The sequence below is a fragment of the Chionomys nivalis genome, chromosome 6 (assembly GCF_950005125.1).
Source record: "Chionomys nivalis chromosome 6, mChiNiv1.1, whole genome shotgun sequence".
In the NCBI taxonomy this organism is placed as follows: Eukaryota; Metazoa; Chordata; class Mammalia; order Rodentia; family Cricetidae; genus Chionomys; species Chionomys nivalis.
The window spans coordinates 10102549-10120427 of NC_080091.1; the positions used below are offsets into that span (position 1 = coordinate 10102549).

At 38.3% G+C, this 17879-nt stretch overlaps 1 pseudogene; it reads right to left on the bottom strand.

Moving 5' to 3' along the window:
• Positions 1–17879, bottom strand: part of LOC130875650 (vomeronasal type-2 receptor 116-like) — an 80352-nt pseudogene that overhangs the window by 52013 nt on the left and 10460 nt on the right.

The window sequence follows — 17879 nt, forward strand, 5'->3', positions numbered from 1 at the left end:
ACCATGAATTACTTACTAATAATGTAAGTGCCCAGTGCTTCCCTTAGTTATGAGTTGGCTTACCTGCCAGGGTAGAAGACTGTCCTTGTTTGCCGCTTTGTGAGGTGCTATTTCTGTTTTACTCAAAAGCATTTTATGGAGGGCATGGGCTACTGCATACACTGCATTCCATATAGAAACTCTGGGTTCAGAAGTGATCATCACAACCTTTTCTTCTTTAGTCTCTAGGGATATATTTGGTGGGCAGGGTATATATTTTCCACAGTGTAAAGGAGGAGGTGTGCAATAAAATGTGTCAATCCAGAATTTACAGAAGTAAAGATCTTCTGGGTATTGGGAGGGCATAAGTGCTTCGATAAAGTGCTTTAAGCCAGGAGTATTTTTATTTTTTTGAAAATGAAAAGCTTCCTCCAAAAATGTACATCAAAATATTTAACTCATATTCAGACTCCAAGTGAAATAATTGTGGCTTTGTCATGATCCACACTTTCCTTCTGTTTGATATGATTCCATTTTTGAAGGAGAAAAGCAATATGTCATTTATATCACCATAGAATATATGCACATTTACTTGTGTATCTTGATTTAAACTCAGCAACCCAACTACAGATACTAACTGAATCTTCCAATTAGTTGGGAGTTTTACTGTAAAAGCTACACAGATATCTTCTGATGAGATCTCCGCTTTCAAGTCAGAGATGAACTCCTTAGATTTTACATCATCAGCCACAAAGAGCCCCACCCACTTCCAGGAAAAGTGCAGCAATAAAGAGATCACCCCCTGGATTAGTGCTGTGTCTTTTGGAGATGTCTGGTAAAGGGATGGGAATGTATCTTTGTCAGTTCGTGCAGAATCAAAATTTCCATATGAGACCTGATGAAGCAAACAAAAAAAGTCATTCAGAGATTCTGGGTATTTGGAGTCATCACCCTTAAAGAGGAAATGGGTTTATTATTCACAGAAGAGAATCAGGAAACTGAAGGTTGGTGAAGAGAGTGTCTTCTGTGAGATTAGCTTTTCTCTCTCATCATGTGATGGAATATGGTCACTTTCAAGTACTCTGGGCTCCAAAGTTACTAAGAGTTTTTGAAGCACCTGAAAAGTGATCGATATCATTTTCATGGCAGATTTGAAAGGTACAATAGAATTCTTTTGTTCAAATAACAATTGAACAGAGCATCTGTTGTAGAAAAAGACTGCAGAAGCATTACCAAGTGCTGTAGTCTGACTACATATCAATATCTTTGTTAGAATCTCTAGTTTTAGGAAAGTAAATAACAAATTTGTTCATAGATTTAGCTCCTGCATTTAGAAAAGAGCAAGGCATGAAGATCTGGGGAACATCAGCAAGTTTTGTTGCCTTCTCCTTCCCTAATGTTAGATTTTATGAGTCATCACTGAGCAACTAGTATGAAATTCAAGTATCTGAGAACAGTGAAAATTATTACATATATCATTTTTCTTATATCAGGATCCAGCACATTTATCATTTTTTAACTGAGTCACAGGTACACATGTGGAACACATACACATGTAGACAAAACAATTGTACATATAAAATAAAAAAAGAAACATTTCTAAAATTTCAGAAACTTGTAAAGAAAAAAAATTGTTTTCTAAACTTGCAGATTAAGTGACTGAATAGAGTCTCCTGCCAGGGAAGAAGAAAAGTAAGTAAAATAATAAGTAAAATCAGAATATGAAAATAGGAAAAGCTCCCAAATTCATGAGGGCAGTAAAAGAATTCTCAAAATGAGAGGAAAAGAAACCTTGGAAGTAGAAAGGTTAGCTAAACTGTCTCACTCACTTACATGTTCAGTGATTGGAGAGATTTTAGGAGGTACTTTCAAAACCTGGGTTAGATGAGAGCCTGGTTAGTCCTCCTAGAGCAAGTAAGAGAAATCATGTATCCATTGAGTTCTCTTAAAGGAGAGATTCTACATAGAGATCTGTTGGCAGCAGAAAAAAAAATATGACATTTGTTTACACCATGTGACTTTGAGGTCTGTAGCTAGATACTATGTTAAGAGAGAATCTGTTGTTCATGACTGATGAATAGTCACTATTGAGAAAAGGAGATATCAGTCTTCCCTGTGGGTTATTCAATACTGAGTGTTTAGCAGTATAAATGTACATATGTATATAAATGTATACATGTGTAAATGTGTGTATATGATTAACATGTGTATAAATGCATACATGAGAACTCCTGGAAAGATCCGTGTCTACAGAGACTGGCTGATATCAACTTCAGTGATGCAGAGCTGTTGGAATTTTGCAGATCTAGAAGCTCATTACCTTACTCCAGGCTAACTGCACCAACATGAACAGCCATCTATGAACAACTTTGGAGGTGAGTTAATCTCCTATAACTAATGAGTGAAATTCCATTGAAATCTAGAAACTTAGTAGAGCACTGACTTCCAACAACCTAAAAGGTAAGCATGACATCAGATATCATATTAGTCCTGTAGGATATTTTTTTCTGACTTGCCTTTGACCTCCTGGCTGATGTATCCACTAATTTACTTGATTTGCAACTTGCTTTATATTTTACTATGAAATTTTCCTACCCCTAGCAGCTACAAATTGTCAATGGCTCCTTAGGCAGGAGCAGTATTTATGATCCTCTCTCCCATTAATGTGGGGATTTTATTTATTTCTTGATGGTCCTGTGCAGTCAGTCCATGTGTACCATGACCATGTCATTTAATGAACAAACAATTTCAACCCAATTATGCCCTATATTTGGCTCTTGGAAAGTTCTACCCTCTCTTCTGAGTTTTGAGGGGAAAGAGTACATGATAAATGTGTCCCATGCAGATCTGGGTACTCCACAATCTCTCATTATCTGGTTGGTGACTACTTATAGGTTTATGTATTGAACACTGTCTATTGGAAAATGAAGCCTCCCTGAGAAGGTATGAGGGAAGTATGCACTTAAATTCCCATTTAAAGGTAAGAACTGAGCAGGTAGGTAACATTTTGCTCTATTTAGCATAATAATATTATTAGGCACTCATTTAGGACAAATGACACAACTAACCACAGTTTCTTATGTCAATGGGACATGATATGTGACTATTGGAGCTGAACTTAAATCTGAGAAGAATGTTGTGGGTTACTCCTATAATATTCATGCCAGTATAAAGATATGTCATCAGTGGGCATATGTTTTCCTGACAGTCATAATTGTTGGTTTCAGGGATTGCTGGTATTCTAGACAGTTTATTACATTTTTTATTAATGTGTATAAAACTTTTCATTACTGTGGATGCTAGCAGGTATGAATGAAATTTCCATGTCAGCCACAGCTTAATTACTCCATGTCCTGTGACTCAACTATGTGATGCTCTCATTAAACAGGTCCTGCCATCAGATTCTGGAGGGTAACCAAGAGCAAAGGAAAAGCTGGTCATGTTTGTGTGTATAGGGACAAACATTTGCAAACAACTTAAGACAGTTAACTCATACCTAGCACTTGTCTTTTTGCTTAATGGTTCATGATCTTTGAGAGAGGCTTTCTCCCCCAGCAATAGTGCTTTATAAGTGTATATATTTAGGAAGCTTCTATAGGAGCACATTTCCATAAGCTTTCTCTAAGGTCTTAGAGTTAGTTGTTCCTTCACACACTCCCTCTGGTCTGCCCTCCCATCACTTGCTACTTAACCCTTCCTGCTCCAGTATTTCCCTTCCCTTCTTCATACCACATGTGTTCTATTTCCCTGCTAGAGAAATCCCCTCACCTTTGCACCTTAGTAGTTTCCTGGCTAATATGTGTACTCCAGTCAAGTAGAGACACCTGAAGATTCAAAACTAGCATCTGCATATGAGAGAAAGCATTTGACTTTGTCTAATTGTGTCTGGGTTACCTCGTTCAGCTCCATCCATTACATATGGATTCCATAATTCTATTTGTATTTGCACCAAATAAAATTTAGTTGTATACATGTACCACAGTTAAAATATCCATTCATCAGTTGATTGACATTGAGGCTGCTTCCATTTCAAGACTATTGTGAATAGAGCAACAATGAACATAGATGTTCAAGAATTTTGACAATAGAATACGCAGTCCTTTACACATATGCCCAGGACTGATAGACATAGAGAACAGTGTAGATATCTTTCTACACTTTTAGAAATCCTCCACACTAGTTTTCACAAGGCTTACCAGTTTGTAATCCCCTTCACTCATATATATTCCTGAATTTCTTGTGATTTATATTCTTGGGAAATATAAAATATCAAAGAAGTTTTGATTTGTATTTCACTAATTGCTAAGGAGCTTGAGCATATTGATTTTCTTTCTTAGTCACTAAACTGAATTCTCAATTTAGTCCCATGTGTTTTATATTGGATTGTTTGTTTTATCAATAGTTAAGTCAATGTTTGTTGATAAGACATTGGAACCTCTAGTTTCTGTTATTCCAACTTCTCTGGTTTTAGATCAAGTGAGAACTTTTGAGATGCAGTCTTGAAACCACTCAGCATTGGTATGTGAATGGATGGATTATCTAGAGTTTTATAAAGTGCACGCTGCAGTTTCTCTTGCCCTATTGATCACCCATCTCATGGAAAGGGATGCTGCTGCTTCTTTGTTAATTTGGACATTTCGCTCTGACAAATCTCTCAGACTTCTTGACAGCTCCAGGAAACTTACCCTTTTCTCTCCATACTTGCTCTTCCTCCAAACATATTCTTTGCTTACTCCTTGAGCTTGCTCTACATACTTTCATGTGCCTTCTCTCATCTTTTATCCTTCTCAGATTTAGAGTTTTCTTTAATACTAGTTGTCTTCTTGCAAATGGATATTCCTAAGGATAGGTCAATGGGCAAAGATGGCACTCTGGATTTCCAAATGCCCCAAAATTGTAACAACTTTCTCCAGTTCACAAGCATATGATCCCAAAGTCCCTGATTTCCAAACTCTTTCTGCTGTTTATTCTCAAAGTCTCTTACATCTGTGTTTTCTTTGTCCCCCACTCTTGTCTTCTCATGGAATCTTCTTTACTCTCTGCTTGTTCTTGTGCCTTCCTCTGAACACTGAACAATTTTACAGAGAATCAAATATCTTTGCAACATGTGTAATATTAAAAACTGTTTTATTTTTATCTATTTGTTAAAGAAGTTGGCTCTGTGTTTCAGCCCACTCCCTCCAGACCTACGCATGCTGCTTAAAGGTTTCATTCAAATCTGTCCTGTGTCAGAAATACCTGAATCTATAATAAGGAGAAGGAGAACAAAAAGTAAAAGACACCATATGCTTAAAAATAACTAAAAAAACAAACATTTTGCAATAGTAATTATGGCTGCTAATCTACTTCCCTCTCTTATATTCCTAAAATTTTTGATAAAGTATTTGTCTTACGATTTGTAAGACTATTTTCTAAAGCTTTTGTAGCTATGAATTTGTGAATTCATTGAATGTGGTTTAAAAAGCTGTAAAATCTGAAACAAAAAGTCAGGTTAAAATTTGTAACAGAAATACTTTAGAGTTAAAAAATATAGAATAGACCCAGCTTGCATCCAGAACCCTTCTTCCTTCTGCCCCCTTCCTTCTTTGGGCACATAACACCACCTAGCTAAGCCTGTCTGGGCGCTGGGGGCGAATCCTCAGAGCAAACAGGCGGGCGGGAGTTCCTCTGTTTCACTGGCCTGCCTGCACCAAGCAAGGTAGGCGCTTTGTTTACAAACTACCCAACCAGCGCGGAGATCTGAGCTCGGTACCAGGAGAGACATCATTGGGGTGAGTTTGTGACGCGGCAGCAGCCCCAGACAGGGAACTCAGAAGTTCCTCACACACCCCCCACCCCTCCTGGGCTCCCTGCAGAGACTCTACTCCCTGCAGACTGCCTCTCTGTTCCTATCCCACCCAACTTGCATCCAGAACCCTTCTTCCTTCTACCCCCTTCCTTCTTTGGGCACATAACACCACCTAGCTCAGCCTATCTGGGCGCTGGGGGCGAATCCTCAGGGCAAACAGGCCGGCAGGAGTTCCTTTGTTTCACTGGCCTGTCTGGGCACTGGGGGCGAATCCTCAGGGCAAACAGGCAGGCAGGAGTTCCCTTGTTTCACTGGCCTGCCTGCACCAAGCAAGGTAGGCGCTTTGTTTACGAACTACCCAACCAGCAAGGAGAGTGGATCTTGGCACCAGGAGAGCCATCATTGGGCACGGAGATCTGATATTGTCACCAGGAGAGACATCACTGGAGCACCAGGAGAACCATCACTGGGGAGTACCATCACTGGGAAGGTACAACAGTAGGCAAGGAGACCTGATCCTGTAAAAGAAGATCCATAGGAGAGCATTCGGAGGAAGAGATGGGCAGGTGCCAATGCAAGAATTCACCCAACAATCTGAAAAATAATATGAAACCACCAGAACCCAGCGACCTCACATCAGGAGGACATGAACACCTTAATCATGAAGAAGTAGAAAAAAATGACTTTATGAAAGTGATTGATGCCCTTAAACAGCATGTAAAAAATGCCCTTATAGAAATGGATGAGAAGTATAACAGAAAGTTTGAAGAATTGAGCAAATCAGTGAATGATACCCTAGGAAACCAAGGAAAAACAATCAAACAGATAATGGAAACAGTTCAAGTCTTGAAAACTGAATTGGAGGCAAAGAAGAAAACACAAACAGAAGGCTGGCTGGACATGGAAAATCTAGGTAAATGAATAGAGTCTACAGAAACAAGCATAACCAACAGAATACAAGAGATAGAAGAAAGAATCTCAGATTCTGAAGATACCATATAAAATAAACACGCTGATCAAAGAAAACAGCAAGGCCAACAAACTCTCATCACAAAACATTCAGGAAATATGGGACACAATAAAAAGACCAAACCTAAGAATAATAGGAGTAGAAGAAGGGGAAGAAGCGCAGCTCAACGGTCCAGAAAATATATTTAATAAAATTATAGAAGAAAACTTTCCCAACCTAAAGAAAGATATACCTACGAAGGTTCAAGAAGCATACAGAACACCGAATAGGCTGGATCAAAAAAAAAACATCCCCTCGCCATATAATAATCAAAACACAAAGCATACAGAACAAAGAAAGAATATTAAGAGCTGCAAAGGAAAAAGGCCAAGTTACTTATAAAGGAAAACCTATCACACTTACACCTGACTTCTCTATGGAAACAATGAAAGCCAGAAGGTCCTGGATAGATGTACTACAGAAACTAAGAGACTGTGGATGCAAGCCCAGACTAATATACCCAGCCAAGCTTTTGTTCACTATAAATGGAGAAAACAAAATTTTCCGGGATAAAAACAAATTTAAAGAATACGTAGCCACAAATCCAGCCTTACAGAAAGTAATAGAAGGAAAATCACTAACCAAGGAGTCCAACAATGACCACAATATCTCAGACATCTAGAGACCCTTCACCAGTGCAACACAAATAAGAGAAACACACAAAATTTACTACTAAAAAAATGACCGGAGTTAACAACCACTGGTCATTAATATCACTTAATGTCAATGGACTCAACTCACCTATAAAAAGGCACAGACTAAGAGATTGGATACGAAAACAGGATCCAACATTCTGCCATTTACAAGAAACACACCTCAACTACAAAGACAGACACCTACTCAGAGTAAAGGCTTGGGATAAGGCGTATCAAGTTAATGGACCTAAGAAACAAGGAGGTGTGGCCATACTAATTTCTAACAAAGTTGACTTCAAACTTAAATCAATCAGAAGAGATGGAGAGGGACACTTTCTACTCATAACAGGAACAATTCATCAGGATGAAATCTCAATCCTGAATATCTATGCCCCTAATACAAAAGCACCCACGTACGTAAAAGAAACATTGCTAAAACTCAAGGCAGCAATCAAACCACACACATTAATAGTAGGAGACTTTTACACTACTCTCTCACCAATGGACAGGTCAATTAGACAGAAACCTAACAGAGAAATAAGAGAATTATTGGAGGTAATGAATCAAATGGACTTAACAGACATCTATACAACATTCCACCCAAATAGGAAAGAATATACCTTCTTCTCTGCAGCTCATGGAACCTTCTCGAAAATTGACCACATACTCGGTAACAAAGCAAACATCCACAGGTACAAAAAAATATCTGTAACCACCTGTATCTTATCAGATCACCATGGATTAAAGCTAAAATTCAACAACAATGCTACCCCCAGAAAGACTACAAACTCATGGAAACTGAACAGTCAACTACTGAACCATACCTGGATTAAGGAAGAAATAAAGAAAGAAATTAAAGTCTTCCTTGAATTCAATGAAAATAAAGAAACAACATACTCAAACCTATGGGACACTATGAAAGCAGTCCTGAGAGGAAATTTCATAGCACTAAGTGCCCACTTAAAGAAAACAGAGAAAGCACACATTGGATACTTAACAGCCCACCAGAAAGCTCTAGAAAAAAAAAGAAGCAGACTCACCTAGAAGGAGTAGAAGACTGGAAATAATCAAACTGAGGGCTGAAATTAACAAAATAGAAACACAGAAAACAATTGAAAGAATCAGTGAAACAAAAAGCTGGTTCCTGGAGAAAATCAACAAGATTGATAAACCCTATCCAAACTAATCAAACGGCAGAGAGAGAATTTGCAAATTAATAAGATCAGAAATGAAAAGGGGGACATAACCACAGACACAGAGGAAAGTAAGACAATCATTAGATCTTACTACAAAAGCCTGTATGCCACAAAACTTGAAAATGTTAAAGAAATGGACACTTTTAGATGAATACCATATACCAAAGTTAAACCAGGACCAGGTAAACAACCTAAATAGACCTGTGAGTCGTGAAGAATTAGAAGCTGTTATCAAAAACCTCCCTTCCAAAAAACGTCCAGGACCAGATGGTTTCAATGCGGAATTCTACCAGAACTTCCAAGAAGACCTAATACCTATACTCCTTAATGTATTTCACAATACAGAAACAGAAAAGTCATTGCCAAATTCCTTATATGAAGCTACAGTAACACTGATACCAAAACCACACAAAGACACAACCAAGAAAGAGAATTACAGGCCATTCTCACTCATGAACATCGACGCAAAAATCCTCAACAAAATTCTGGCAAACCGAATCCAAGAACACATTAGAAAAATTATCCATTATGATCAAGTAGGCTTCATCCCAGAGATGCAGGGCTGGTTTAACATACGCAAATCTATCAATGTAATCCATCATATAAATAAACTGAAAGAAAAAAACCATATGATCGTTTCATTAGATGCTGAAAAAGCATTTGACAAAATTCAACATCCCTTTATGATAAAAGTCTTGGAGAGATTAGGGATACAAGAGCCATACCTAAATATAATTAAAGCTATTTACAGCAAGCCGACAGCTAACATCAAATTAAATGGAGAGAAACTTAAAGCCATCCCACTAAAATCAGGAACACGCCAAGGCTGTCCACTCTCCCCATACATCTTCAATATAGTTCTTGAAGTCTTACAATAGCAATAATACAACATAAGGGGATCAAGGGGATTCGAATTGGAAAGGAAGAAGTTAAACTTGCGTTATTTGCAGATGATATGATAGTGTACTTAAGCGACCCCAAAAACTCCACCAAAGAACTTCTACAGCTGATAAATACCTTTAGTAATGTGGCAGGATACAAGATCAACTCCAAAAAATCAGTCGCCCTCTTATATACAAAGAATATGGAAGCAGAGAGGGAAATAAGAGAATCATCACCTTTCACGATAGCCACAAACAGCATAAAATATCTTGGGGTAACTCTAACCAAGGAAGTGAAAGATCTATTTGACAAGAACTTTAAGTCTTTGAAGAAAGAAATTGAAGAGGATACCAGAAAATGGAAGGATCTCCCTTGCTCTTGGATTGGGAGGATCAACATAGTAAAAATGGCAATTCTACCAAAGGCAATCTATAGATTCAATGCAATCCCCATCAAGGTCCCATCAAAATTCTTCACAGATCTTGAGAGGACAATAATCAACTTTATATGGAAAAACAAAAAACCCAGGATAGCCAAAACAATCTTATACAATAAAGGAACTTCTGGAGGCATTACCATCCCTGACTTCAAACTCTATTACAGAGCTACAGTAATGAAAACAGCGTGGTACTGGCATAAAAACAGAGAAGTCGACCAATGGAATCGTATAGAAGACCCGGATTTTAACCCACAAACCTATGAACACCTCATTTTCGATAAAGGAGCTAAAAGTGTACAATGGAAGAAAGAAAGCATCTTCAACAAATGGTGCTGGCACAATTGGATGTCAACCTGTAGAAGAATGAAAATAGACCCATATCTATCACCATGCACAAAACTCAAGTCCAAATGGATCAAAGACTTCAATATCAATCTGAACACACTGAACCTGATAGAAGAGAAAATGGGAAGTACCCTACAAGATATGGGCACAGGAGATCGCTTCCTATGTATAACCCCAGCAGCACAGACATTAAGGGCAACATTGAATAAATGGGACCTCCTGAAACTGAGAAGCTTCTGTAAAGCAAAGGACACTGTCACGAAGACAAAAAGGCACCCTACTGACTGGGAGAAGATCTTCACCAACCCCGCAACAGACAAAGGTCTGATCTCCAAAATATATAAAGAACTCAAGAAACTAAACGTTAAAATGATAATTAACCCAATTAAAAAATGGGGCACTGAACTGAACAGAGAATTCTCAACAGAAGAAGTTCAAATGGCCAAAAGATACTTAAGGTCATGCTCAACCTCCTTAGCGATCAGAGAAATGCAAATCAAAACAACTTTGAGACATCATCTTACACCTGTCAGAATGGCTAAAATCAAAAACACCAAAGATAGCCTTTGCTGGAGAGGTTGTGGAGAACGGGGTACCCTCATCCATTGCTGGTGGGACTGCAAACTTGTGCAACCACTTTGTAAATCAGTGTGGTGGTTTTTCAGAAAAATTGGGATCAACCTACCCCTGGACCCAGCAATACCACTCCTGGGAATATACCCAAGAGATTCCTTATCATATGACAAAAGCATTTGTTCAACTATGTTCATAGCAGCATTATTTGTAATAGCCAGTACCTGGAAGCATCCTAGGTGTCCTTCAATGGAAGAATGGATGAAGAAAGTGTGGAATATATACACATTAGAGTACTACTCTGCAGTAAAAAACAATGACTTCTCGAATTTTGCATGCAAATGGATGGAAATAGAAAATACTATCCTGAGTGAGGTAACCCAGACCCAAAAAGAAGATCATCGGATGTACTCACTCATAATTGGTTTCTAGCTATAGATAGGGGGCCTCTGAGTCTATAATATGTAGTCCTAAAGAAGCTAAACAAGAGGGCAAACCCAAGGAAAAACATATAGTTATCCTCCTGGCTATGCGAAGTAGACAAGAGTGCCGGGCAAAAAATTGGAATCTTGGGGGTAGGGTGGGATGGGAGTAAGGGGAGATGGAGAAAGAAAAGTGTGAAGGAGAGGATGAGGGGAACTTGGGGAAACGGGATGATTGGGGTAAAGGAAGGTTGGATAGGGGAGCAGGGAAACTCATATCTTAGTTAAGGGAACCACCCAAGGGTTGGCAAGAGACTTGAACTTGGGGTGGCTACCAGATGCCCAGGGCAATGTCCACAGTTAATTCCTTGGGCACCTGAGGATAGGGAACCTGAAATGAACCTATCCTATAGCCATACTGATGAATATCTTGCATATCACCATAGAACCTTCATCTAGCGATGGATGGAGATAGAGACAGAGACCCACACTGGAGCACCGGACTGAGCTCCCAGGGTCCTAATGAGGAGCAGAAGGAGGGAGAACATGTACAACGAAGTCAGGACCACGAGGGGTGCACCCACCCACTGAGACAGTCGGACCGATCTATTGGGAGCTCACCAAGGCCAGCTGGACTGTGACTGTAAAAGCATGGGATAAAACCGGACTCTCTCAACATGGCGTACAATGAGAGCTGACAAGAGGCCAAGGACAATGGCACAGGGTTTTGATCCTACTTCAGGTTCTGGCTTTGTGGGAGCCTAGACAGTTTGGATGTTCAACTTCCTAGATCTGGATGGAGGGGGGAGGACCTTGGACTTTCCACAGGGCAGGGAACCCTGACTGCTCCTGGGACTGGAGAGGGAGGGGAAGAAGAGTGGGGGGAGGGGGAGAGGGGCGGGAGGAGGGTGAGGGAAATGGGAGGCGGGGAGGAGGCGGAAAATTTTTTTTTCAATAAAAAAAATATATAACTACAAAAAAAACATAAAATATGCTTATTTGTAACTTGAATTCAACTATTGTTTAGAAAAACAGATATGACACAGCAAACTGCACATGTCATTTGATTTAATTCTTGTTTGTGGAGAAAAGAACTTGCTAACAGAAAAAGTTTGCAGATGATTTATAATTCCTAAGGTTTTAAGAGTCTATTTACTATAATAGAAAATGATTTAGAGATGTATGTCAGATCACTTTTGCCATTGCTGTGTGCAACACTAGGCATAGAGACAATATATTGATATAGATATTGAATATCTATAGATAAGGAATAATATGTATTTAATTAATAAGTTATGTTTAATAAAGTTTATAAATTTCTAACATCTATCCTGGCTAGAAGAAACTGAATCTAAGATGGATGCATACCCTTTTTGTATTTGATAACTTTGTTAATCTTGAGCTATTTGAATAAAATATGTCATATAAGAAACTGATATTCTGTAAAGTTACACTATGAATGATCATGAAGTTGTGTTCCCAGACATTCTGTGGACTGTATTTTTTGTTTAAAATTTTATTTTGTTGTCAAAGGATCTTTACTTTTCCTTTGGTTTTTCGAAGGATGGTTTCTCTGTGTAGCTTTGGTACCTCTCCTGAAACTAGCTCTTGTAAACCATGCTGACCTCAAACTCACAGAGACCCAACTGTCTCTGCCTCTCTAGTGCTGGGATTAAAGTCATGTACCACCACTGCCCAGCAAGCATCTTCAATTAAATGTTCAATTCGAAATTATAATGCTCACTTAACAGGGATGAAACTGTAAATTCTATTCTTATAAAAGCTACTAACTTGTTGCAAACTGTAAAAGATAATTAAGACATGCAAGCTAATGATCAGTCACTTTATAAATGATCAAATTCTTTACCATGCTCAGAGCCTTGTTTTGGTCACGATGAGTACAAATGTGTTTCATTTACAGCGGGACAAGCTTTAACCTTCTGCTTATGCTATAAATGACAACTCTAGAACAAGTAGCTAAAAAGAATTAGTTTGTTTAAAATCAGATATAGTTAATAAATTAGATGATGTCCCTCAAACAACTCAGAGAGATCTGCTGAACATGGCATTTAAGATACTTAATAAAAAGACTTCACCTTATAAACAAAAATACCAGCTTCTGGAATCTTTAGTTAAGTCTATCCACAAATACCATGGAAAATACAGACTCACCTGGATATTACCTCAGCTATACTAATGCCGACCTCTGGGTCAAGAGCTGGCACATGTCTCACCCACCACCTGGTTCATGCCCAAACTGTGAACACTGTGGTGTTGAATGCCTCATTCTGCCTTGGTAAGGTAGGTCAGTTTCCTTAAGTTCCTCCTACATAGAAACATTTCTCAAATCTCATGAGTCTGGTGGTTGAAGGCTGATGTTGTCCTATGTGGCAACCAAAGTCCAATGGTGTCTCACGTGACATCTAAACATGACAATCTCTGCTCTCAAAAAAGATATTGAAATCATATGAAGGATCCTAACTTGTTGCCCCAGTATCAGGTAAGTCTCTATCATTTTAACTGATACAGAGGCAATTTGGATTATACTTCCTGCTCATATTTATCCTTCTCAGATCTCTAGTAGTAGTGATAGCAAGTTTCAGCTTTATAATTTTAGCAGCAGCAAGCAGTCCTACTCAGCTCCTCCCAACAAGGCTGCAGTTGCATGGTCAGTCCATATCATGTGTAAAAGTCAGGTCTTGTTTTATTCTACAGTGAACAGGTCATCTGCTGAAAAAGGCAGACTCACAGACAGGGATACCTTGTTGATAGGGCTAACACTAAAAAAGATAATCTCACAAACAGGTTAAACATAAAACAAAGAAAACCAGCCCATAAATCACAATCTCAGAGAACCTAGACAGCAGTGAGGACTCTAAGAGAGACATACATGGATCTAATCTACATGGGTAGTAGAAAAAGACAAGATCTCCTAATTTAATTGGAAGCATGGGGACCTTGGGAGAGGATTGAAAGTGAGGGGGGAGGCAGGGAGGGGAGCAGCAAAAATGTAGAGCTCAATAAAAATCAATAAAAATAGAAAAAAAGAAAACCAGATTGAAACTATCATGCTATTACTAGAAACAAATATATATTTTACTATTCTTTTATTGTAAAGAACCTCCTTTTGAATTATTGCTTCCATAAGTCAATCATATTAGTCTCCTGGTAAAAGATCGGATGGAAAAAAGTTTGAAGTTGTTGTTAGTTTTGAGATTCTAGGGAAGTGATTTAAAGTAGGTAAATGAAAGTTATAAAGGTGTGTTTAACTTATCTAAGGTATATGAAAATGAGACTTAAAGATTCAAACATATATAGTTTATCATATTAATCAGTGGAGTTCTGATTAGCTATTAATCCAGCCTTGGTAAAATACTACCTACTATTTTCATAGCCAACGAGTAAAATTTTTAATTTTCTTTCATTGTTTTCTAAATAAGACTTAAAATTACTTCTCATTGTGCTGAATACTTATCTGATATACGTACACAAAATCTGGACAGAGGAAACAGGGAAAGAGTGTTCATATTTGTATTTCCCCTTTATTTATTTTATTTTTGATTTTTCGAGACAGGGTTTCTCTGTAGCTTTTGGTTCCTGTCCTGGAACTAGCTCTTGTAGACCAGGCTGGCCTCAAACTCACAGAGATCTGCCTGTCTCTGCCTCCTGAGTGCTGGGATTAAAGGCGTGTGCCACCACCGCCCGGCTGTATTTCCCCTTTAAATCACCAAGCTTTTGATGTGACTCTAAATCATGAGTTTACAACAGCTATAAATAGACACTGGCTATCTGCTTCTTCTACAATAAGGTTTCAGTACAGATTACAGAGAGTGGATATATTAATATATCTATGTCTTTCATTTTTTTCTGTAAACTAAAACAAATTAATATAAGATTCAGTGAGTTGTGACTTGAATTCACCTATGACACATAAGGCAGATAAGTACTGCTGTCACTTAACAGTTAAAGCTTTCCTGCCCAGTGCCTCTCCCTGAGGATGGTCTCTCTCTCCTCCTGATCTTAGAACTCCTTCCATCTCCTGCTGTAGTGGGCTACTGAACTGTAGTCCTTCCATCCTGTGAAAGCATTCCTAAGAGTACTGTATGTTCCAAATAAATCTAGCATCTAGGAATTTTTTCTTCACATACTCCATAACACCACAAGCACCAGGAGTATAGGCCTGGAGTTTGTTTCCTTCTTACAGAGCAATGAATAGGTTGAACATTTAAGAAGAAACTTCTTAGTATAGGACCATACAAACCTACAATTGATGCTCAAATGAACAAAGGTACTGTTAAAACAATAAAAACAAACAACAGGAATTACTTTAAAAAGTCAAATTATTACTCCAAAATATGATAACTAACCAACAAATGAACTAAAAAAAAACATTCAGAAAGATAAAATGTCAGATTAGTAGTTCACACAGTAAAAAGATGGATGACCTAAAAGAAAATAGAAACAAGCCGGGCGGTGGTGGCGCACACCTTTAATCCCAGCACTCGGGAGGCAGAGGCAGGAGGAGCTCTGTGAGTTCGAGACCAGCCTGGTCTACAAGAGCTAGTTCCAGGACAGGCTCCAAAAACCACAGAGAAACCTTGTCTCGAAAAAAACCAAAAAAAAAAAAAAAAAAACAAGCAAGTGAATTCAACTGGGTATTGATATTGAGACAAATACAACACTGTACAGGAGAACAATGGCTGAGGGGTGAAAAAATATATATATCAAAGACTCAGTACCAAGAAAGTCAAATCCTAAAAGGAAATGGAGATTCTGGGGTAAGGGAGGAAGAGATAGAAATGTTGGAAATAAAATCAAGAAACTGCCAATAAAAACTCAATGGCAAGTGACTCCAGCAGCACTGACTAAGCAGAAGACAGAGTATCAGGAATGAAGGATGTGATTTGCAGACACTGCATTAAAATAACAATGAGAAATAAATAAGTAATAAACATGATCACAATGTCAAAATCCTGAGATATTTAAACAAACTAATGCAAGAACATGTGGGGTCGGAGATGCTAAGGTATGCACTAAAGACATTGGCGATTTAACAGAAACTCTCCTAGTCTATAGAAAGAAAGAAACATTCAAACACAACACATTTAGAGTCCCAAAGATATGTGAGCAGGGTGCAACCACTCCTGACACATTAAATTCAATCTGTGAAAATAACATAAGCCTTACCATGAACTCACAGTATGGACAGACACAAAAGTTGGTGATTTCCCTCTTTTATCTCTACTTGACTAGAGAAATAAAGAGGAGGAGATTAAAGATCTCTAGAAGCATAATGAATGTGGAAAGTTTGCAACTGAGTTTCACATTTCTGTGTATACAGTTCATTCTTCTTAAAGGAATTACATGTGTGCAGATGAGCATGCATTGTCATGCAGCTAGAACATCCTTAGCACAGGGGCACAAGTACTTACATTAAGTATTTGATTAGTGGATTCTCTTTTTTTCTCAAAAAATATCTGTATTTCCTTGGGTCCTTCTAGTGTGAAGAAAATGGGGATAAATGCACCTAGGATTAAGTCAGCCTTCATGGATGTAGTGGGCTTCCCATACTCAAAACACTTCTGATTAGTTATTTTCATTAACCCATACATAGATTGCAGGATTAGAAAGAGGCAAAGCAAAGGAAGAGACATGCCAGGGTCTGCACTACACAGAGACAATGCTCTGCAACTAGAATGAGCCAAGAAGATTATTGGCTTAGTTCATGGGACAGGTTCAGACTTGACAGTGTCAGAGAAGACTGTTAGCTACAGGTGGTTCCTGATGTTGCATAGTCTATGGTTCTGAGGCCAGATAAGGACACAGAAAAAAGTCCAGAAAACCAAGGGTAAGTGAGTGTTGATATTCTCCTCTAAATAATCAGAGTGAACATGAATTCACTGGCTTTTCTTGCTTTTCACTCTCATACATGTGCTCTGGGGACCTCATTGCCCTGGGACTCTGCACCTGCATCCTCTATGCTGGATAAAAACATGTTTGCTTCTTTCCTTATTTCCTTACCTCTATGATTTCTAATCATCCACTGTGACTTTGGAGAACAGCATAGCATGAGACATATTTATAGGATCAAGCATATTTGATTTGGATTGCTGTTTTGGAAGACACTTGGAAGTGTGAACAGATGAGAGAGAAAGGCATAGCTGGACTCCACATTGCAAACACTTGAAATATTTCATGCAATGCTTTCACATGAAGGTGACGTGGTGATGTCAATTTTTAGTGTCTGCCATTCACAGACACATTGACCTTGTATCTATCCGACTCTCTGATCTGCTCTCTCCTCCTTGTAGCAATGATTGTAAAGATGTATAAATGAGTAATGACATTCCAGACAAGTCCATAAGATAATTTCTCACCTCATCACTTCACAGTATTAAGTTTTCCAAGCAGTAATCTGTGTTCTGCTATTAAGTGCACTCTGCTACAGCTCCTCCCAAGCACACTTTTAAAAAATCAATAAATAGAATAATTTTTCATCTCTATACTTCTTCTTTCCTGTAATACCACTTATCAGAAATACTCTTTTATTTTATTTATTTAAAATAAAGCAAACTGTCTTTTTAATTTTATATACCAATCCCAATTCCCAA